The sequence below is a fragment of the Suncus etruscus genome, chromosome 12, assembly GCF_024139225.1.
Source record: "Suncus etruscus isolate mSunEtr1 chromosome 12, mSunEtr1.pri.cur, whole genome shotgun sequence".
In the NCBI taxonomy this organism is placed as follows: Eukaryota; Metazoa; Chordata; class Mammalia; order Eulipotyphla; family Soricidae; genus Suncus; species Suncus etruscus.
The window spans coordinates 71665355-71676485 of NC_064859.1; positions in this window are offsets into that span (position 1 = coordinate 71665355).

Sequence of the window (11131 nt, forward strand, 5' to 3'; positions counted from 1 at the left end):
TCCAGGGTTCAAGGCTGGACGGATGGTGTCTAATCACCTGGGGTATAAGTTGGGCCCACGTGACATATTTTCAAGGCGGGAGATATCCCCTCACCAGCTAACGTAAGACAAAACCGGAAGACTTGTCACCCTTTGGTTTGTCCAAAAGCCAAGATCATGATTTACAGATGACTGGCTGATAGAACCATGACCGGACTGTATGTATCCTGGGACCAATAAAAAAGCCCTAATCTAGGGTTTGAGCTATGACCTGCACAACAACCATGATCTCCAGTTCCAAAGGTCTGTCTGAGACAATTGCAACGGAATGGGTCTTCTGGAAACACAAAGACGCTATCCTTAGCTCCATCCTAGGATCAGCGCAAAGACCAAGACCACCAACCACAGAAGATGGATTAAAATGACACTGAGAGAAAAGAACTTCTAGAACCACAAAGAAAGACTTCATCATAAGTTCCACTCCCTGACCTGTGCAGATACCGAGATCTCTAGATACAGAGGTCTGATTTGTATCACCCAGGATGGAGCAGAAGTCTGCCAGACACCACGAAAGCAAAAAGGGGAGAGTAAATGAACCTGAACGAAGTCTATAGTTAATCCCATGATAATATACTTCAAGGGTGGAGAAACCCTGTATCTCTTAGGCCAAGGGAATTCCTTTTCAAATGACCCCAATATTTACTATGCCTGTGCAGGAGGGACAAAAAAAAAAAAAAAAAGACAAAAAGCACAAAACATTTTTATTTATTTACCTATCTAGTTTTTGTCGATTTCTTTGTTTTGTTGTGGTTATTGAAGTTCTTGTCTCCATTTATATTTATTTATTTATTTATTTTTCTTCTTTTCTTTTCTTTCTTTATGTGCTCTGCCATGTTTTTTATCTCAAGATCATGGCTTTTTTTGTGGTGCTTACCTTTATTGTTGGAGTGCTCACTGGATATTTTATTTGACACTTCTTTTTGTACTGTTGGGGTGTTTCACCTTCTTTTTCCCCTTAGTCTCTCAAACCGATAATGAGAGATTCTAGAAGGACTCCACCCATTTTCTGCGAATTTGATTTCTACCCCAGTTTATTACTTTCCTCTTCTTCAAACTAAACCACATAACTTGAACTATCTAGTCCCGCCTCCTAGTTAGAGGGGGAAATAAGGGAGGTACCAAGACCAAACAGGTGTAAGTCTACTAGGTAGTAAGCTAGGCACAGAGGGGACCACATATTCTAGCAGCCCCGAAAGTGAGGGAGGAGGATATGGGAGGTAGGATGGGAACGGAGGTGTAGGGAGGACAATTCGGTGATGGGAATCCCCCTGATTTTATGTAAATATGTACCTAAAATATTATTGTCAACATTATGTAAGCCACTATGATCAAAATAAAAATTACAAAAAAAGAACACTGTTTCCAACTAAAATGTATATATGCTTCTAATGAAAATGAAAAATCCCAGAATTTAGAGTAAGATCAACTAAATATTTCTTCAACCAAAAATGACAAAATTTTTTTCACTTTTGAATTTATGCACATTCATGATAAAAGGTGACAAATGTTACTTTTAATAATGTATAAAGACATATGTCTTGAATATTGTCAGACAGATTATGTGTTTGATTCATATGCCTTTTCAAATATGTCAGGTAGGCATAAATGACTAAAGTTGACAGAAGTGTATAACTGGAACAAAAGAAAAGACAAAATGCAATAAACAGTGAACAGTGCCTGATACAAAATGGTGGCCAAGATTAGGGAACTTGGGCTTTATGGTCCTAATTTAACCATCTTTAACTGCTTTAAGCTTTTAGAGCATATATGTCCAATCTAAAACCATACTCTGACTTATAAGGGTTGTTGTTAGTTACTGGTGTCTGTTAGCAATCTACATGTTTCTTAGATATATTTGAGGAAGTTAGAGAAGACATACTTGTTAAATGTAGGCATGATCCATCTGTGAGAGGAATCCTAAATATTGAGGGACTCAGCAATCACATTTAGATAAACTTGATAAACTAGATAAACTTGAAAAATATGTTGCTGAAATCTGCATTATGGCAAGAAAAAAAATGTAAAGATAGGAACTAGGCTTCAGAAATGCAGCTGCATAAGTACAGGGTGGTATGAATAGACTTAATAGAGATATTTTAAAGGCACTGGAATGGTGGTTAGAATTAGTTCTACATTACCAATGAGCTTAGGATATAAATTGTAGGTCAAAAGATTAATAAACTTGCAAGTCAAAGAAATTTGGGGTGCTCTGAATGAAAGAAGAGGCATGTGCACTTTCCATAGGGAGGTAGAGTGGAACTTTGGTTGTTTGAGACATGCAGAATAAAATTTAGATGATTAAATTGCATTTGAAGAATGAATAAAGAATCTGTTGATATTTATCACAAGGGAAGATCTGGTAGATAAAACCATATAGATATTTTCAGATATTTAAAACATATGTGAAAGGTTTCAAATGTAGAAGCCAGGCTAACATGTAAAGAGGATCACAAAGACAAAGGAGGAGACCTCTAACCTGGTGTCTGAGATGAGTGACCTCTGTCGTGAGCAGACAGAAAAGGTGAGGCTGAACTTGTAACATCCCTTTCATCTTCTTTTTCTGAAATCAGATGCTTGGCTCTGAAAGTTGCCTATGAAATAGAATTCAGAAGCAATTGGAAACGTAATCATCTTTTGAAAGTTTATAAAAGAAAAGGGCAACTATCAAACAGTACTGGTTGAAATTAAATGGCACATACACTGCACATTTTCAACCTAGAAAAGCAATATCACTGTATTTCTTCAAGTCCATGCAGCTCTCCCTCTGATCTGGTGAAATCAGACTCCTGATCCCCACACCCACATATACACACATCTTCACAGTCATTGTGCTTTGCATTTCTCACATGAAAAGATTTTCATAGCGACTAGATAGGGATTACAAGCCATGTGTCAACTCCTTACCTTTATTGTTTCTGTAATTCCAAGCATATGCAAAAATTCATGAGAATGTAGATGCCTGCCATACAGTCTCATGTAGGCCATGACAGATGCCCTTAATTTGTAAGCATTAGCTGAATGAAATGAGTTGCAGAAAGTATAATTGGATCATCCTTGTAGTTTATGTCAGCATGTCTAAATACTGTTAAAGGATGCCCCACACTCTCAGCACCACCTGACAGCAATACAGGTGTAGGCATGACAAATAACAGTGGAGTTACTATTCAACATTCATTGGAAATGTGTGCATGCATACAGCCATGTGTGTATTTGTAAACAGGTGTATAAAGGAGAGATATAATGCATTAAGGCGTGGAGGAAGAAAGAGAAATAATACACCATTTTGACAATACACTAATTGTTTAATATCCATTGAGAAGTATAATGGCATCAATGTGTTCAAAAATTGCTTCAAATTAGTAAATCTAAAAATTATCTACATTTGGTATAAAGCATAAATTTATTGACCTTTTCTTTTCCTTACCTTGTCCTCTTTGTGCCCCAGATATTATTTTCTTGGGAGTAATCTTCCAAGTAAGCAAGTCTCTTTATTGTCATTCTTATTTGCTTAGATATTTTTTAAATTTTATTTTATTGAAGCCATTGTGATCCACAAACGACTTCATAGTTGAATTTCAGATATACAGTGAATTGGGTCATTCCCACTGCCAGTGTCATCATCTTTTCAAAAATGTTCCCAGAGTGCATCCTATACCACCACCCTTTGCCCCCAGGCCTGCCAGAAGAAGAGGCCTGCTTAAGTTTAGATTGTTAAAGTTTAGGTCTCTTGATTCTATTATTGTTTATTTTGGCTTGGATATTTATTTCTGTATTTTTTGTCTCCACCTATGCATCTGAGACCTCTTGGTCTCATCCTTTCTTTTATCTTGTCTTCTTCATTTTATATGAAAAAGGCAGAAGCCCCTTTTTAAAGGATAAAAAATAAAAGAAATAAATATAAAAGAACAAGAAGAAGAAAAAAAAGGCTAAATGTTTTTCCTTTTTATTTTTGTTAACTTTGCTGTGCCTATGCAAAAACAGCCACCTCATGTTTTTCTTTCTTCTTTTTTTTCTATTTATTTTATTGTCATTCTGAAGAAAAAAGTCCAGATTTCATAATAATGATGGAAAGTATTAAATTTTTCATAAATAAATCATTTTGTTGGGCCTAAAGTAAAGTCAATCTAGTCTACTCACCTCACTTCAGATGTAAAGAAGCTGGACAGATTTATTCTTCTCTATGCCAAAATGTACCTTGATTTCTGATTACTTCTGGCATTCAATGGCAAGAGAAATGATCAGGACAACATAAGAACTATGTCTGAAGAGAACTAAATGGACAAAGAAAATTTCAGGTGGAAGTAAAATATGTCTTCACATATTTAAAAGATCCTTAACAGAAAAAAAAATCTCTGCACTGAAAGAGCAATGATATCCATTAGTCATATATATATATATATATATATATATATATATATATATATATATATATATATATATATAAAATAGACATTTTAAGACACTCTACATGCATTAATTACATGATTTATAGTTGACAAGGTGTTGTTTCTAGATGTAGACCCTGACACCAGAATTTGTATGAAATTAATATGATAATAAATAATACTGGGAAGGGAATAAATGATAAATAAAATATTTAGATTAAAAAAAGTAAGGTGAGTTAGGATGATACCTGGTGGTACACCTAGCCAAAAATAAACCCTGAACAGGCGAGAGAAAGCGAGGGGGAGGAAACCAAGAAACTAAACAAAGCAGGAGGAAAATATCAGAGAAATGCAGCAAAATGTAACCTTAAATCTTGAAAAAATACTGAAATAATACCGGTTGCACTTTAAGTTTGTTTTGGTTGAGGAATAAGAGAAACAATAAGATATCTTTTCTGCAATTAGTGATCATTGGTCATTGGTGGTGAGCTACAACCAAAGCAGGAAGATTTTCTAGTTTTCAGACATTTTATTGTGTGAGTCAAAAGTAAACCAATTTTTAAGTGTTGATGTTAAGCAAGATGAAGAGGGTCTGGCTGCCAGATATAGAGCTATTTGGCATCATAAAATCATAAAGGGGTTGAAAGGAGAGAGAGAGAGCTTTATGTACCCACCTGCTGTTGTAGCTGAGAGAGTGTAGATAACTGAAAAATTGCTATACTATCCACAATATGGAGTAAAATGCTTCAAAATAAATACATAAACAATTTCACAGTGAGCATTAAAGTACTGGTGAACTTGAAGAAGTCATCCAGGGTGAAAAAGGAAAACTATATTTTGATTGCATTCTGATTTTTTAGAAGCTATTTATTAAATATTAACTGAGTTTGCACTATATTTTTGTGGTAGACACTACCTGCATATTATTTAAGAGAGAGGAAAACTAAAGTTAATAAATTATAAAGCTTATATATGATTAGAGCATATACAAAGACATTACAAAGGTGCAAAACTTGGTCTCTTAAGACAGTTCATTTTTATAGAAAACGTTGAACAGTGGTCATGAAAAAATGACCTTTAAATATCAATGTAAATGTATAAAGGATCTTTGCCACCAAATGTATAAAAGTAAACCATGAAAAGGCTAGGAATACTTTATAGGATCTACATACAGTAAAGCATTTACTCTGTAATATTACTCCTACTTTGTAATATTCATGAGCTGAATGAAATGTATTTCATTGAGATTTGTGTAGATTTAGAATTTTGCAATCCTATAATTATCTTAATGAACTACAGTATTTATTTTAGAACCAATGTAGTACCTATTTTTTATGTTTTTATGTTTTCTTTCTGGGTCCCAACTGTTGGTGTTCAGGGCTTACCAAACTCGCAGGGCTCAGGAGACCAAATCTGGTTCCTGGGATCAAACCTAGATCAAATATAGGAAATTGTTCTATCCTCTGTACTCTGGCTCACAATTTAGTTTATAATTAACTAATTTAATTTTGATTAACTTTTTATCCATTTCTGCTAATTGATGACAGTGAAATTTTTATTAAAACAATTAATCTTCCATTATTTATAAATCTTTTATTTATAAGACTATCATGCGTTATTATTATGCTAATGGACAAATTCTTAAAGCTCGTTGTAGTCATGAGTAGAACTATGGAAGACCTTTGTATTTTTACAGAATAAGAATGATATAAATCATGTAGAAAATAATTTTATATTAGTTCAAACACAGACAGTCTGACTCCAGATCTATGCCCCTGACCATTAAGTTAATTACCTAGACAAATCATAAAGATTCAATAAGTACGTGAAGTATTTTGCAGCACATCCAACATATGTACTTGTTTTTATAAATAAAAGTCAATGACTTTTGAACAGCAAATATCTATATGTTTAAAGAAAATATTTACATATCACAGATATTTAATTTATTTATGATTTTTCTGTGCTCTATCAGAGTCCCAGGCATCATTTGAAGTATAACAGATAGCAGTCTGCATAGCCAATTCATCACTGATTAGATTATGAAGTTTATATGATATTAAAGAAAATCATTTAGAGACCCAAGATAGCACAGCACTAGGGCTTTTACCTTGCATGCAGCTGAGTCTGGATAAGCCTATGTTCGATCCTGGCATCCCATATGGTCCCCAGAGTCTACCAGGAGCAATTTCTGAGTGCTGAGCCAGAAGTATCCCCTGAGCACCACAGGGTGTGACCCAAAAACAAACAAACAAAAGAACCATAAAAAAGGAAGGGAATCATTTAACATTCTAAGTCTGACAGGAAGGTGTACTTCACTTTACTGTGCTTATATCTGTGCTTTATTTGCAGAGACTGAGCTTTCTACAAAATAAAGTCCTGTGCAACAGTAAATACAGCAAGTCAATTGGCACCATTTCATCAACACCTCATTTTAAGTATGTGTTTCTATGCCACATTTAAAGCGTGGTCATTGTTTTATGACCCAATGCTGTTATACAATGAATAGACTACTGTAGAGTAAAAGTATAAATTTTACATATATTAGGAATCCACAAAAGTAGTTCAGAGTCACATTATTGTGATATTTTCTTTATTCTGGAGTTCTGGATTGGGATCTAAACAATAAAAGGCAGAATAAGGGTTATGCATAAATGAGTGGGCACTGGGATATATAATCAATTTAAAGATATAAAATCCAAAGATGAATAGTTCAAATATAAATTTTAATATCAAAACTATTTACATTTTTGTTGTTTGGGGATCACACCCAGAGATGCTTCATTATTATTCTTGCCTTTTTTCTAAGGAATCACTTTAGCTGGGACCTTATGAATTATTACAGATCAAAATACAGTCACATAACATGCAAGTGACTCAATTCCTATACAAGTCCACTATTCTGATATAATTGCTTTAATCCATTATTATAGCTACATAATTTAAAGCTATAATAATAGGACAAGGAGAACATTAAGAAAAAAACAAGACTTATTCCATATAAAAAGTTAGATATTTTCTTAATAAAAGGAAAACATAAAAACTTAGGCTCAAGAATTTAATAATATTATGAATAATTTTGAAACTTTTACCAATAACAACTAGTAGATGCATGAGATACTATTGTGTTCAGGGAAAGGTAAATTGATCATAAGTCAAGAACTATGTATCATATGGATTGACAAGATGATTCTCAAAGCAATGTTAAATATATATATAAATTCATGTATATTCATATTCATATTACATTGATGTATGCATCTATGTTAATTGTCTTTAAGACTGGTACCTAATAATTCAAATCTTCATAAGCACCTGCAGTACATAGTGCCTTTAAATTTAAAAAGCAAGATTCCCTGAGAGGAGAGTAACTCAAATTTGTGGGGCCTAAATTTTCATTTATTGAGAATCCCTATTGCCCAACAATGTTTTTCTTAGGACATCTTCGAGGAAAGATGAGATATTATTGCTTCTGGTAAATAAACTAGTTATTCAGTTTTATTTCCTGTCAGGACTATAAAAAGTGTATATCCCTTTTGCTCATTTCCTCATAGCTTGAGCTCTGTTCTTCAAGAATTCATTACAATGCTCTGAATACAACCTCTCCACTCCTATAGAGAAGTTATAGGCTCTTCTTTCTGGAGGCAATGCCTTCTGTCCGTCTTTCTTTTATCTGAATTTAATTTTTCTTTCTTACTCAATACAAGAGCTGTTCTTTATCCCTCTGGCTCCCAATCTCACTCCCATCCCCATACTTCTTTTTGGCTTTCTCTAGTCTTTTGTCTTGCTTACTCACTTCTTGGGGGCTTACCCCATATTCCAGACTCCTACCATCAGAGCAATTATTTCCTGATCTCTCCCTTATCTGCCTCCCTTTCTCCATGCAGCATATTCTTTGGTCTCTGTAATTTGGTACCCAGCTCATTGTAGTCACTGATAGAAGCTCCTTGGCTCAGCAATGATGGAGTACTTTTCTCAATCTGAATAACAATTGCCAATACAATTCTCACAGAGGATATGGGAGCTCCTTAGTGTTAAGTTGGAGTGTCTGCTGTAGCATCTAAGAAGCAAGACCATGATTAAAGAAAATGATTACAGGGACAATACTGAGGTTTCTTAGAAACAAGGAGATATTTTGGGATTAGAATATTTCAAGTATGTGCTGAACTGATTGGGAAGCTTTCAGATCATCTGCAGAACCATTTTTGCAGTGAAAGGAACTATCTATTTGTTCTACTAGTCATGTCTAGTTGGGTAAGGACCTGATATGTGTCAAGAAATGCAATCAAATCTGTTTCAGCAAGTATTTCTATTACAAATGAAACTGTATCTTTGACCAGGACATCCAACTTAAGACAGAGTTAGATCCACACTGCTCAGTCCCTATTTTATGGAGACACCATCGCATATAATATCCTGTGGGATTGTTAAAGTTGAACTCTTTCAGAAAGCAAACTTTTTTTTTATTTCTTTGGAATATGGCACAAAATTAGTGGTTCAAAGAATACAATTTTGGCCATTATTCTTTTTTATTTATTTTTTCTTTTTTTCTTTTATTTAAACACCTTGATTACATACATGATTGTGTTTGGGTTTCAGTCATGTAAAGAACACCCACCATCACCAGTGCAACATTCCCATCACCAATGTCCCAAGTCTCCCTCTTCCCCACCCGACCCCCACCTGTACTCTAAACAGGCTCTCCATTTTCCTCATACATTCTCGTTATTAGGACAGTTCAAAATGTAGTTATTTATCTAACTAAACTCATAACTCTTTGTGGTGAGCTTCCTGAGGTGAGCTGGAACTTCCAGCTCTTTTCTCTTTTGTGTCTGAAAATTATTATTGCAAGGATGTCTTTCATTTTTCTTAAAACCCATAGATGAGTGAGACCATTCTGCGTTTTTCTCTCTCTCTCTGACTTATTTCACTCAGCATAATAGATTCCGTGTACATCCATGTATAGGAAAATTTCATGACTTCATCTCTCCTGACAGCTGCATAATATTCCATTGTGTATATGTACCACAGTTTCTTTAGCCATTCGTCTGTTGAAGGGCATCTTGGTTGTTTCCAGAGTCTTGCTATGGTAAATAGTGCTGCAATGAATATAGGTGTAAGGAAGGGGTTTTTGTATTGTATTTTTATGTTCCTAGGGTATATTCCTAGGAGTGGTATAGCTGGATCATATGGGAGCTCGACTTCCAGTTTTTGGAGGAATCTCCGTAAGCTCAGAAAGCAATCTTAACATGCATGGAGTTATTACTCGGACTCCATTATCATTACTCAGACTTCACTGTCCAAGTTCACTATTTATAAGTGGTTTTCAATATGTATTTAATCAAAATACCCAGCTGCATTCACTTAAAATTGTAGCCTATAATCATCTAAGCGGACCCCTTACCTCCATGCTAAGAAAATGCAGACATTTCACTAGAATTTAGTTTGCAGATAAATAAACATCCCCTTATGTCAGCTTTGTGTGAAAATTTCAACTATATCTTTCTGAAAGAAAAAAAATTAGCCAATAAACTACTATACTAAAGTAATAAAAGATGAGACTAAGGGAAAATTTTGGCAGGCCATCTGAATACACACACCTCAGGTTCCTGTGGGTTCTGTTCACAGAAAACCCTCAAGCCAGACTCATTAAATCAACATTGCAAAGTAAAGTTCCTCTTTCTTCAAAAGCAGTCAGATTTATTAGAGAGACTTTAAATTTCAGAGCCAGATTTAGAAGTATGCAACTATAGAAAATCACTCATCTTTTGAAATTATTAATTATTCCTGACTCTAAGTTCAAAATTGACCTCTGGTACCATTCATAAGACCATATTTTTTCCTGAAATTCAAACTAGGGTCAGCAGCATACAAGGCAAGGCCATAACCCCTTACTATTTCTCTATTTTCCACCCACCATCATCCTTTTTAATATACTTATAGTCTTTGTAAACTTTGTTATGAAGCAAAATATGTCCCCTGAACATTCATATGCTAAATCCTATTCATAAATTGACCTTCCCTAATACTTATGAAAATGACCTTATTTGGAAATAGTCTGATAATTGGTTCTGTTAGTTAAAATTAGATCATCTTGGAGTGAAATAGGCCTGAGTTCAATGTGGTTAGTGGGCTTATAACAGGAAGAATATGATGAAAATGTGAAAGCAGTGATGCAGAGTGATATGTCTATAATCCAGGAAACCAGTGACAACTGATATTGGCAGAAAAAAAGAAGAGAGGTAATGAAGGAGTCTTCCTTACAGTCCCAAAGGCTGCTAATTCAACCACCACTTTAGATCCTGTTTTTCAGAGTTCTGAGACAATTTATTTATACTGTTTAAATGATCTAATATGCAACATTTGGTCTCAGCAGATCTAGAGAACGAATCTAGAGAGAACTAATGCTGTGAGGCTTGTGCAGAAAAAGTAAATTTTACTAATGTTATGTTGCTAATCATTCAACATATATGTGTTTGAAATCACACATAGCATTTTTAAGTATGCATAATAATAATTGATATGTCCATAATTATTACAAAACAAAGTTTAAATTTTTAAGTAAATCAATAAGTTATGAAGAAAGTAGGCGATGCTGGATGGCAGAACAAACCAGCCCTGCTGCTGTCAATAGTAGTTGCTTTGCAGATAAGGTCCCTTCTCTGTTCTGCCCAAGCCCCCTAACTAAGCTGAGTATGCTGAGTGCA